This window comes from Sapajus apella, unplaced genomic scaffold (assembly GCF_009761245.1).
Source record: "Sapajus apella isolate SASKATOON/1434 unplaced genomic scaffold, GSC_monkey_1.0 scaffold16, whole genome shotgun sequence".
In the NCBI taxonomy this organism is placed as follows: domain Eukaryota; kingdom Metazoa; phylum Chordata; class Mammalia; order Primates; family Cebidae; genus Sapajus; species Sapajus apella.
The window spans coordinates 16,251,344-16,261,324 of NW_022436956.1; the positions used below are offsets into that span (position 1 = coordinate 16,251,344).

General features: G+C 52.9%; 1 long non-coding RNA gene across 1 annotated transcript in view; it reads right to left on the minus strand.

Annotated features, from left to right (window-relative positions):
* Positions 1-573: 573 nt before the first annotated feature.
* Positions 574-9,981, minus strand: part of LOC116556188 — a 20,479-nt gene continuing 11,071 nt past the window's right edge. Inside the window, exon 2 of the long non-coding RNA XR_004270879.1 lies at positions 574-655. This is a non-coding gene — a long non-coding RNA (uncharacterized LOC116556188). The remainder of the gene's footprint in view (positions 656-9,981) is intronic.

Below are 9,981 nucleotides of genomic sequence, written 5' to 3' on the forward strand. Positions count from 1 at the left end.
AAGAAGATGCTGACACACTGCTGGCCAGAAATTTGGGAAAGAGGTAAGCATCAGAAAGAATTTGAAGGCTGGGTACAGTGGCTCACAATCCCAGTGCTTTGGGAGGCCAAGGCAGGAGGGTTGCTTGTGCCCAGGAGTTTGAGACAAGTCTAGGCAACAGGACAAAACCCCATCTCTACAAAAAATACAAAAATTAGCCAGGTGTCATGGTACATGCCTGTGGTCCCAGCTACGCAGGAGGCTGAGGTGAGAGGATCACCTGAGCCCAGAAGGTTGAGGTTGCAGTGAGCCATGATCACACCACTGCACTCCAGCCTGGGCAACAAAGTGAGACCACTTTTCAGAAAAAGAGAGAACTTAAACTAGGAAGTTGGTCTTTGAGATTCACTACCTTCCCATCAACATTCGTCCTGCTTTTGCTCTTTCCCTGCCCCTCACTGAGCCCTCTGTGTGCCTCTGTCCCTGGCCTGTCCTTCCAGGCCCAGGTCAGTTTTCTCTTTCTCCACCAGGTCTACCTGAGGATGCAATCTGCACTGCCTGCATAAACTTCATATCATTTAATTATTCAGCATCTTTTTTTTTTTTTTTTTGAGATGGAGTCTTGCTCTGTCGCCCAGGCTAGAGCGCAGTGGTGTAAATCGCAGTTCACTGTAATCTCCTTCCCCCAGGTTCAAGCGATTCTCCTGCCTCAGCCTCCCAAATAGCTGGGATTACAGATGTGCATCACCACACCCGGCTAATTTTTTTTTGCATTTTAGGTACAGATGGGGTTTCATCACTTTGGCCAGGCTGGCCTTGAACTCCTGACCTCCGGTGATCCACCCGCCTTGGCCTCCCAAAATTCTGGGATTACATGTGTAAGCCACTGCTCTCAGCCAAAGCTATGTCTTTAAAAAACACTTCCTGATTTGGATTTCAGAGCTGAGATTACAAATCTAGGAGTTAGAATAGGTTATAGGTTTTTTTTTTTTTTTTTTTTTTTTGTTTTGTCTCATTCTGTTGCGATTCTCCTGCCTCAGCCTCCTGAGTAGCTGGGACCACAGGCACGCACCATCACACTCAGCTAATTTTTGTATTTTTAGTAGAGATGGGGTTTCACCATGTTGACCAAGCTGGTCTTGAACTCCTCATTTCAAGTGATCCACCCACCTCGGCCTCCCAAAGTACTGGGATTACAGGCATGAGCCACCTCGCCTGCCCAGGTTATGGGTCTTGACAGATGGAGAACACAAGGCCCAGGGAAGTGAATCAGTTTGTTTTAAGTCACAGAGTAGGTTTTAGGTCTGGCTGGGATTGGGACTATGCCTGGCCCAGGACTTTGTCCACAATCCAAGGAAGCCTTTTTAGAACGAGTAAGAGAGCTACATAAATATAAACAGGGTCATGATGAGAGAAAAAAGGGGGACCTGGGAGACAGCAGGTTCTGAGCACCCCTCCAGGCTCTGGGGGATGTCCAGATAAGGAGCCAAGCTTGCCTTCCCAGATCTATGGCCTCACAGGGAAATGAGCCAGACACAGGAAGAAGTCCAATGGAAAGTTGGAACAAGTGCTGCAGTGGTGTTGTGGAAAGAGTCTGGACAGGGAATCAGGAGGCCTGGGTACCTCTTCCAGCTATCACCACCAGCCTTATGTTTTCAGGCAAGTCCTTTCACCACTCTGGACCTTCACCATGCAGTTTCCTCACCTGAGAACATTCCATCTCTCAAAAATAACAGTTCTGGCTCACGCCTGTCATCCCAGCACTTTGGGAGGCTGAGTCAGGTGGTTCATGAGGTCAAGACATTGATTGAGAACATCTCAGCCAACATGGTGAAACCCTGTCTCTACTAAAAATACAAAAATTAGGCGTGGTGGCTCACGCCTGTAATCTCAGCAGTTTGGGAGGCCGAGGCAGGTGGATCACCTGAGGTCGGGAGGTTGAGACCAGCCTGAACAACATGGAGAAACCCGGTCTCTAATTTAAAAAAAAAGAAATACAGGCTGGGCGTGGTGGCTCACGCCTGTAATCTCAGCACTTTGGGAGGCCAAGGCAGGTGGATCACCTGAGGTCAAGTGTTCAAGACCACCCTGGCCAACATGGTGAATTCCTGTCTTTAAAAAAGAAAAAGAAAAAAGAAAAAAAATACAAAAATTAGCTGGGCATGGTGGTGCACGCTTGTGTTCCAGCTACTCAGGAGGCTGAGGCAGGAGAATCGCTTGAACCTGGGAGGTGGAGGCTGCAGTGAGCCGAGACTGAGCCACTGCACTCCAGCCTGGCAACAGAGCAAGACTCCATCTCAAAAACAAAAAAGCAAAACAAACAAACAAAAAGTCCTATAGTGCTACATATTAAAGCAGATTGCTGCAGTAACTAAATACATTGTGGGCATGCTTTCCCCTCCAGCATAATCTCAGAAAGCCTCTTGCCTTCCATTAGTGGCAAGAATGAGATGTTCCCAGGATGAACTGCCAGACCAAGGGGGCAGTGGGCGAGACACAGGTGACTGACTGACTGGCTTTCTCTGAGGCCCTGCCTCTGATAGCTTCTCCAGGGTTTATGAGCTCTGCTAGCCCCATGCAGATCAGAGCTAAGTGAGTGTTTTCTCTCAACAATCCAGCTATTTAATGGCTATCTACAGGATAAAGAAGAACACGAAGATAAAGGCACCTAAGCCTCTTGTTTTACATTTGAAGAAATTGCAACCCAGAGACAGGGAGTGACTAGGCCAAGGTCTTGTACTTTGGACTCTCAGACCAAAGTTTTTTTTTTTTTTTTTTGAGAGGGAGTCTTGCTCTTGTTTCCCAGGCTGGAGTGCAATGGCACACAATCTTGTCTCACTGCAACTACAACCTCCGTCTCTAGGGTTCAAGTGATTCTCTGACAGCCTCTCAAGTAGCTAGGATTACAGGTATGTGCCACCATGCCCGGCTAGTTTTGTATTTTTAGTAGAGATAGGTTCTCCATGTTGGTCAGGCTGGTCTCAAACTCCCAACCTCAGGTGATCTGCCTGCCTCAGCCTCCCAAAGTGCTGGGATTACAGGCATGAGCCACCTCACCTGGCCTTTTTTTTTTTTTTTTTTTCTTTTTGAGATGGAGTTTTACTTTTCTTGCCCAGGCTGGAGTGCAATGGCACAATCTCGGCTCAGTGCAACCTCCACCTCCTGGGCTCAAGAGATTCTCCTGCCTCAGCCTCCTGAATAGCTGGAACTACAGGGGCATGCCATCACGCCCAGCTATTTTTTTTGTATTTTTAGTAGAGATGGAGTTTCTTTCACCATGTTGGCCAGGATGGTCTCAAACTCCTGACCTGGTGATCCACCTGCCTCGGCCTCCCAAAGTGCTGGGATTACAGGTGTGAGCTACCAGGCCCAGTTTTTTTGAGTTGGTGTTTGAAAAAAATAAAGAGACGGATGTTCTTATGTTGTCCAGGCTGGAATGCCCAATTCCACTATGATCAGGACCAGAGTTTCAATCTGTTCCATTCTGGCCTGGGCCAGTTCACCCTTCCTTAGTCAACCTGGCAGTCCCCCACTCCAAGGAGGTCACCATATCATGCTGAACTTGGTATGGATACCCATCAGCACAGTGCATCACAGCTCAGAACTCCTGGGCTCAAGGGATCGTCCCTCTCGGTAGCTGGGACTCAAGGCTTACCATCGAGCTGGGAGAAAAGGCAATTGTTGAGGTATCACAGGGTACAAGGAGGACAGAATTGTCTCCAATTGGGTGAATGGCCTATACAAAAAGAAGTCTTGAAAGTAGTGGGAAATGAGAGGGAGAAACGTAGGCAATTGAAGCGGGGAGGGGAAGGAGCTCTTTAAGATTATTGGCTTTGCTAACCAGAGAGGGCAAATGGGAGGAAGGGTCTCAGCCATGCTGGAGATAAGAGCACCTGGAATCCCTCAAGTGGAGTCTTTTTACTGGGAGGGACCCAAAATGCACCTTGGCTGGAGGGGAGAGAAGCTGAAGGGGGTTGGGGTAGCTGGTAGGAGCTTTGAAGCCAGGCTGGAGGTTTGTATTTGATGCCTGGGTCTGGGAAGGCCTGGGGCACAGAAAGAAAAGGTAGGAGTAGTTTTCTCCTATGGACTCTCTCTATTAGATGAAGACCCTGGGAGGACAGGGCCTATATCTTCTGTTTTTTTCCTACGCTCATCTAGGTGTTTGGGACCCACAAGCAGAGCCCCTAAGGCAAGGATCTGGAAATGGCTGAGGCAGCCTGCTGATCGGGATGGTGTGGCAGGGACCGTAGGAGCTCGCTCCTTCCACTAGCCTTCCCAGAATGATCTTCCCTCGGAAGGTGCCGTTCCCGCAAGAGGAACACTCTACTCTTGTTGCCAATGTCCTTCTTCGGCTAATCCCCCTGTGAGCATGTTTTTGCCAGCGGCTGCTAAGCCAGATTTAGCCACCAGGGGGCAAAAAATCAGCCCTTAAGGTCACTGTCCCTCCTCTTCCCCACCCACACACCTGAAGGCCAAGATGGGCGGTGCCTCACCTGGCGCTCCAGTCGAGCTCAGTAGCTGCGTTAACCCCTTCCTGCCTAGTCTGCGGTGCTCGCTCGGCAGTGATTCAAAGCAGAGCTGAAGGGGCACAGCGGACGGGGGAGGGGCTGTTCGCTAGGGGAGGGGCTACGGCAGAGGTGAAGTCAGGTTTCCAGCTACTCAGGTCCTTGTCCTCGCTGGAGCTGGGAGAGGCTAGCGTCCCCTGCCTCCGTTGGGTAGTTAGCTCCCCAGATGGGTGAAGCAGCCCCTTTGAGGGCAAGAGAGGCGTGGGCTGCGGTCACCTGCGCTGGGCCTCAGAGGTGGGATGCAGAGGAGAGCGCTGAGGCAGCTACGGAACCCAGGCTTCCTGGCTCCCCGCAGTCTTCAATCTGGCAGGGATCTCGGCTGTCGGCTGCTACTTGGAGATGGGGGGTGGGGTGGGGGGAGGGTGGCCGAAGAGTGGCGGGAGAGACCCAGAGGGTAGCAGTGGGGAGGAGAGGCAGGGAAGATGAGGCAAGAGAGCAGGCTATTCTGCAACTCTCAGGTGCCTTGTTTTGCGTGTGGCTACTCCAGAACCAGGCAACCTTTCAGGGCCCTGGAACCCGACCAGTTCCGGGATTTCTTTCCGGGGCATAAGGTGTTAAACTGTGGGTGGGAGTGGGGTCCGGAGTCCCTCCTCCTTCCCTCCCTCACAGCGTCACCACCACAGAGTCCACCAGGCTGGCACTCAAGGAGTTAAGTCTGCCCGCAATCTGCAAGACTGGAGCCGCGGAGGGGGAGGAGGGGGAAGCAGAGGGGGTAGAGGAAAAGGGGGAAGCAGACTGCAGGGAGACAGCGCCAGGAACCCCTTCCCCAGGGTCCTGGCCCCTGGGCCCCCAGCCCCAAAAGAGGCCCTGTCCTCCCCGGGGTCTTGCTCTCTCCCCCCGCCCTGCCCCCGCCCTCCAGCTTTGTGTCCCCAGGAGGGTGGGCTGCAGGATTTCCAGCCAAGCCTTGGCTGCCTGCTCAGTTTTTCCAAACCCTCCAGTCAGGGAAGGCGGGAGCCCTGTCAGGATAAGAGTCCCTCCCCCCTGCCCCTGCCGGCCCCCTCTCTCAGCCTCCCTTTCCTGCCCCCGCACCTTTTCCAAACTCCTTCCCGTTCCTACAATGGCCCCTGCGCCCCCTAGCACCCCCACTATGGGCTCCCAAGTTGCAAGCTCAGGTTGGAAGGGACCAGGCGGGTCCCACCATCCTGGAGAGGCGCTGGTGAAGCCACACTCCTCAGGCCGACCCTGAGACCCGCGGGGCACCCGCCCGGCTCTTCTCCACTTGGCGCCCGCTCCATCCCAGGCCCTGGCCCTGGGGTCTCCAGCCCTGGAATGGAGGCAGAACCCGGCAGCAGGCTCTGTGTGGCAGGTGCCAGGCCCTGGGGCAGACTTCGAGGAGGGGGCAAAGTGTTCCGAGCGCTGGCGTGGTTCTGTCCAGCAAGTCTATTATATAATAATCACCATCTATCAGGAAGCCAGGCAGCTGGAGTGAGTGGGGAAGCCAGGATGCCCGGATCAGCTCTTCCTCCAGGGCCCAAGAAGGTGTCGCCACCAAGATGGGGGTGTGGGCTCAGCCCAGCAGTGAGATGATATGGGGGGTCGAGGGGCAAGTGAGGGGCGCTGGGCGGTCAGACGGCGGCCCCGCAAACCCCGCCCCCAGACCTCTGACTGACAATGCCCTGAGCCAATGATTGAAGTCACTGTGGGGATCTGCGTTAACTCTTTCTTGGGTCCCTATTTGCTTTAGGCGATAGAGTCCTTTCCAGGAACCCGTCTGGCTGGACTCCTCCCACCTTCTTGGGGTAGTGCTCCAGCCGGTGAGGAGTACCAGCTGGAGAATCCTTTTGTCCTAGTAACCCCGGCAACGCGATGCCTAATCGCAGATATCGGCAGCCCTCGCGCTGACCCCCAGCAGCCCCAAAGTAAATTGTATTACAAGATACAGTTGTGTGTACACGCTGTGCTTCCAGAAACAGCCCATCGCGGCGTTGGCACACCCACACTGCGTCACGAACAGGCACCCTCACGCACCCATACCCATGAGGGCACTTCTACCGACGAACGCCGACACCGACACTCGCGGACACACCTGTGACACCCCTCGTGACACAGTGACACACAGATACGCGGAAACATAGAGGTTCCCCGAGTTGGCCAGTAGAGGGAGCCGCTCGATTCCTGCAATGGGCTGCCTGCTTCTCTCCTTTCCTCCCGGATCTCTCCAGGGTTCCACCCAGAACTTGTGGCTGCCCAGAGCTCAGCTCCGCATCCCAACCTGGAACCTCCTCTGGGGGAATGAGTCACAGCCCCACCCAGGGGAGCGCTCCGCATGGCTGCTCCATAGGACATGTATTGTGCACCATCTAAGAGACCCCTGGCAACACAGACCTACTCGCCCCTGAAAGCAGTTTTGGACCTAGTATGAACCAGGAATTGTGCCAAAGGGATCATACATTACACATCCCTGTGGCTTGTCATATATGTAAGGGGAGACTGATCTACATAAACGCAGTGGCCACCTCTAAAAGCACCCTGTTCGAGAAGTAGCCCATATTATGCCTTTCTGGAGAGAAGACAAGAAATTAAACCTTATTTCCATGGGTCAGATACTAGCCTAGGTGCTGGGATCTTTCACACTAGAAGCCTCTCTGGGCTTCAATTTTCTTTTCTTTTAAGGTGGGATAAAACCGACTTCTTAGGACTGTGGTGATTCAGCCCCCTAACCCAGCACAGTGCTTGGCACAGCAGGTAGTTGGCACTTGGAAAAGTTTTGGTGATTGGGTTAAAGCATCATCATGAGACAACGTGCATGAAAATTTGTAATTTTTAATTTGTAAGTGGTGATGGCACACACGGGTGATTACTATGTTATCTTCTACCAGGTTTGTGCCCCCTTCCACCTGTGCCTCCCTAGACCTTGTCCAGTGCCCAGCTGTTGGCACTATCAACTCATCAAGTCAGTATTTACTGAAGTCCTACTATGAACTCAGCCACACTTGAGTATTATGGGGAATGTAGAAGATAGGATGCATGGTCTGGGCTCTTAGGGATCTTCTGGGGACAAACAGACACGTGTGTTTATATATGTGTGTGTGTGTGTATGTCAAGATAAAACACATGAGGCATACTCTGTTAGATGCTATGATGGGATAGGTGGTCAGAAGAGAGGGAGGTCAATGAAGCTAGAGCTATCTGGGGACCATCTGTGAGGTGGGGCAGGGAAAAGGGGACAAGGAAACAGCAGGAGCAAGCAGGCTGGCTTAGTGTCCTTCCTACCAGACAAATTCAATGCTTGTCACTTGGTATTAATTCTGGGTGGGTGGTGACAGTAGGAAACAGGGAAAGTCCCCAGGGATAAGGAGACCCAAATTCTAGTTCTGGGTTTACTACTTTGTAGCTGGGTAGCTCTGGGTAAGTCCTTAGGTAATACAAACCTCAATTTCCTGACCTCTGTAATGGGAACATAATATCTTTCTTGCAGGTTTGTGGTGAGCATTAAAATGTGAAACGTTTTTAAAAAGTGCTTTGGGGCCGGGTGTGATGGCTGATGCCTGTAATCCCAGCACTTTGGGAGGCCGAGGCAGGTGGATCACCTGAGGTCAGGAGTTCGAGACCAGTCTGACCCACATGGTGAAATCCCACTCTATCAAAAAGTTTTTAAAAATTAGCTGGGTGTGGTGGCAGGCACCTGTAATCCCAGCTATTCAGGAAGCTGAGGCAGGAGAATTGCTTGAACCTGGGAGGCAAAGGTTGCAGTGAGCCAAGATTGCACCAACTGCACTCTAGCCTGGGCGACAAGAGCAAAACTCCATCTCCAAAAAAAAAATTAAAAAGCTGGGCACAGTGGCTCACCCCTGTAATTCCAGCACTTTGGGAGGCCAAGGCAGATGGATCACCTGAGGTCAGGAGTTCAAGACCAGCCTGACCAACATAGAGAAACCCCGTCTCTACTAAAAATACAATATTAGCCAGGCATGGTTGCACATACCTGTAATCCCAGCTACTTGAGAGGCTGAGGCAGGAGAATCGCTTGATTCTCCTCCAGGAGGTGGAGGCTGCAGTGAACTGAGATCTCGCCATTGCACTCCAGCCTGGGCAACAAGAGCCAAACTCCGTCTCAAAAAAAAAAAAAAAAAAAAAAAAAGTGCACTGGGTCTGCACTGGCTCACACCTATAATCCCAGCACTTTGGGAAGCCAAGGCAGGCGGATCACCTGAGGTCAGCAATTAGACACCAGCCTGGCCAACATGGTGAAACTCCGTCTCTGCCAAAACTACACAATTAGCTAGGCATGGTGGCAGGCGCCTGTAATCCCAGCTACTTGAGAGGCTGAGGCAGAAGAATCGCTTGAACCTGGGAGGTGGAGGTTGCACTGAGCTGACACCAAGCCATTGCACTCTACCCTGGGCAGCAAGAGCGAAATTCCATCTCAAAAAAAAAAGTGCTTTACAATTTATTTTTCATGCATCGATCGTCCTATAGTGTGGTGAGAGTGTGTGTGAGTGTGTGTGTGTGTGTGTGTGTGTGTGTGAGAGAGAGAGAGAGAGAGAGAGAAGCACTGAGCTTAGGTTAGGAGAGTTCTTTTGAGAAGACAAAGGTTTCACTTCCACAAACATTTTCTTAGCATCTACTTTGTGCTGCTGAGGATTGAGATGAAAAAATTCATTCTGTGTCCTCAAGGACCTCATGGTCTACTAGGAGAGGCATGAATAAAGAGATGTTTAGTGCATTATGGATATGCGTGGATACAATGAAGAGGGGACCCAGTGCTCAGTGCTGTGTGTGTGTGTGTGTGTGTGTGTGTGTGTGTGTGTGTGTCCAGGCAACTTCCACTCCTTCCAATCAGTGCAGATAGGAAGGTAGGTTTGTCAAACCTTTCCCTAGCCTGGGATGTTGTTGGCGCGTCCCCTCCCCAATCCTCAGGAGTGGGGAGGAGAGAAGGCTAGAAACCCCCCTCCCCGTCCCTGGGCCAACCTGCCTCCCGCTAGCCGGTCGGGCGCCTTACCGAGTCAGACCACTGGGAGGCTGGGGGAGCCGGGTTGGGCGAGGAGGCAAGCGAGATGGGAGAGCTCTTATTTTGACAGGGGCCTCTCCGGGCTCTGGTATGAAGGCAGAAGGAGGCAGCCAGAGAGCCCCGATGCTTATTCAGGCTGGGGAGTGGAGCCGAGTGGAGGGGCGATTGAGGCTCCGGCAGTGCAGGGGAGCCCGGGGAGGCGGCGGCGCGCGGCGGAGCCAGTGGCTGGACATGCCCCGGACCCGGGGCCGCTGCATCACCGCCGCCGCCCGGAGCCAGCCGGCCGGACGCCCCCACGCCTGGGTCCCCCGGCGCCGCGCCGCCCGGGGGCTGCGACCCGGACCCTCGGGGTCCGAGCAACAATAAGCGCCCAGACATCCCCCTCCTCGCCCAGCGCCCGCCATCCTCGCGGGCTTCGGGGAAAGTGAAAGGAGGAGGCGAAGGAAGGAAGGAAGGAAGGAAGGAAGGAAGGAAGGAAGGAAGGAA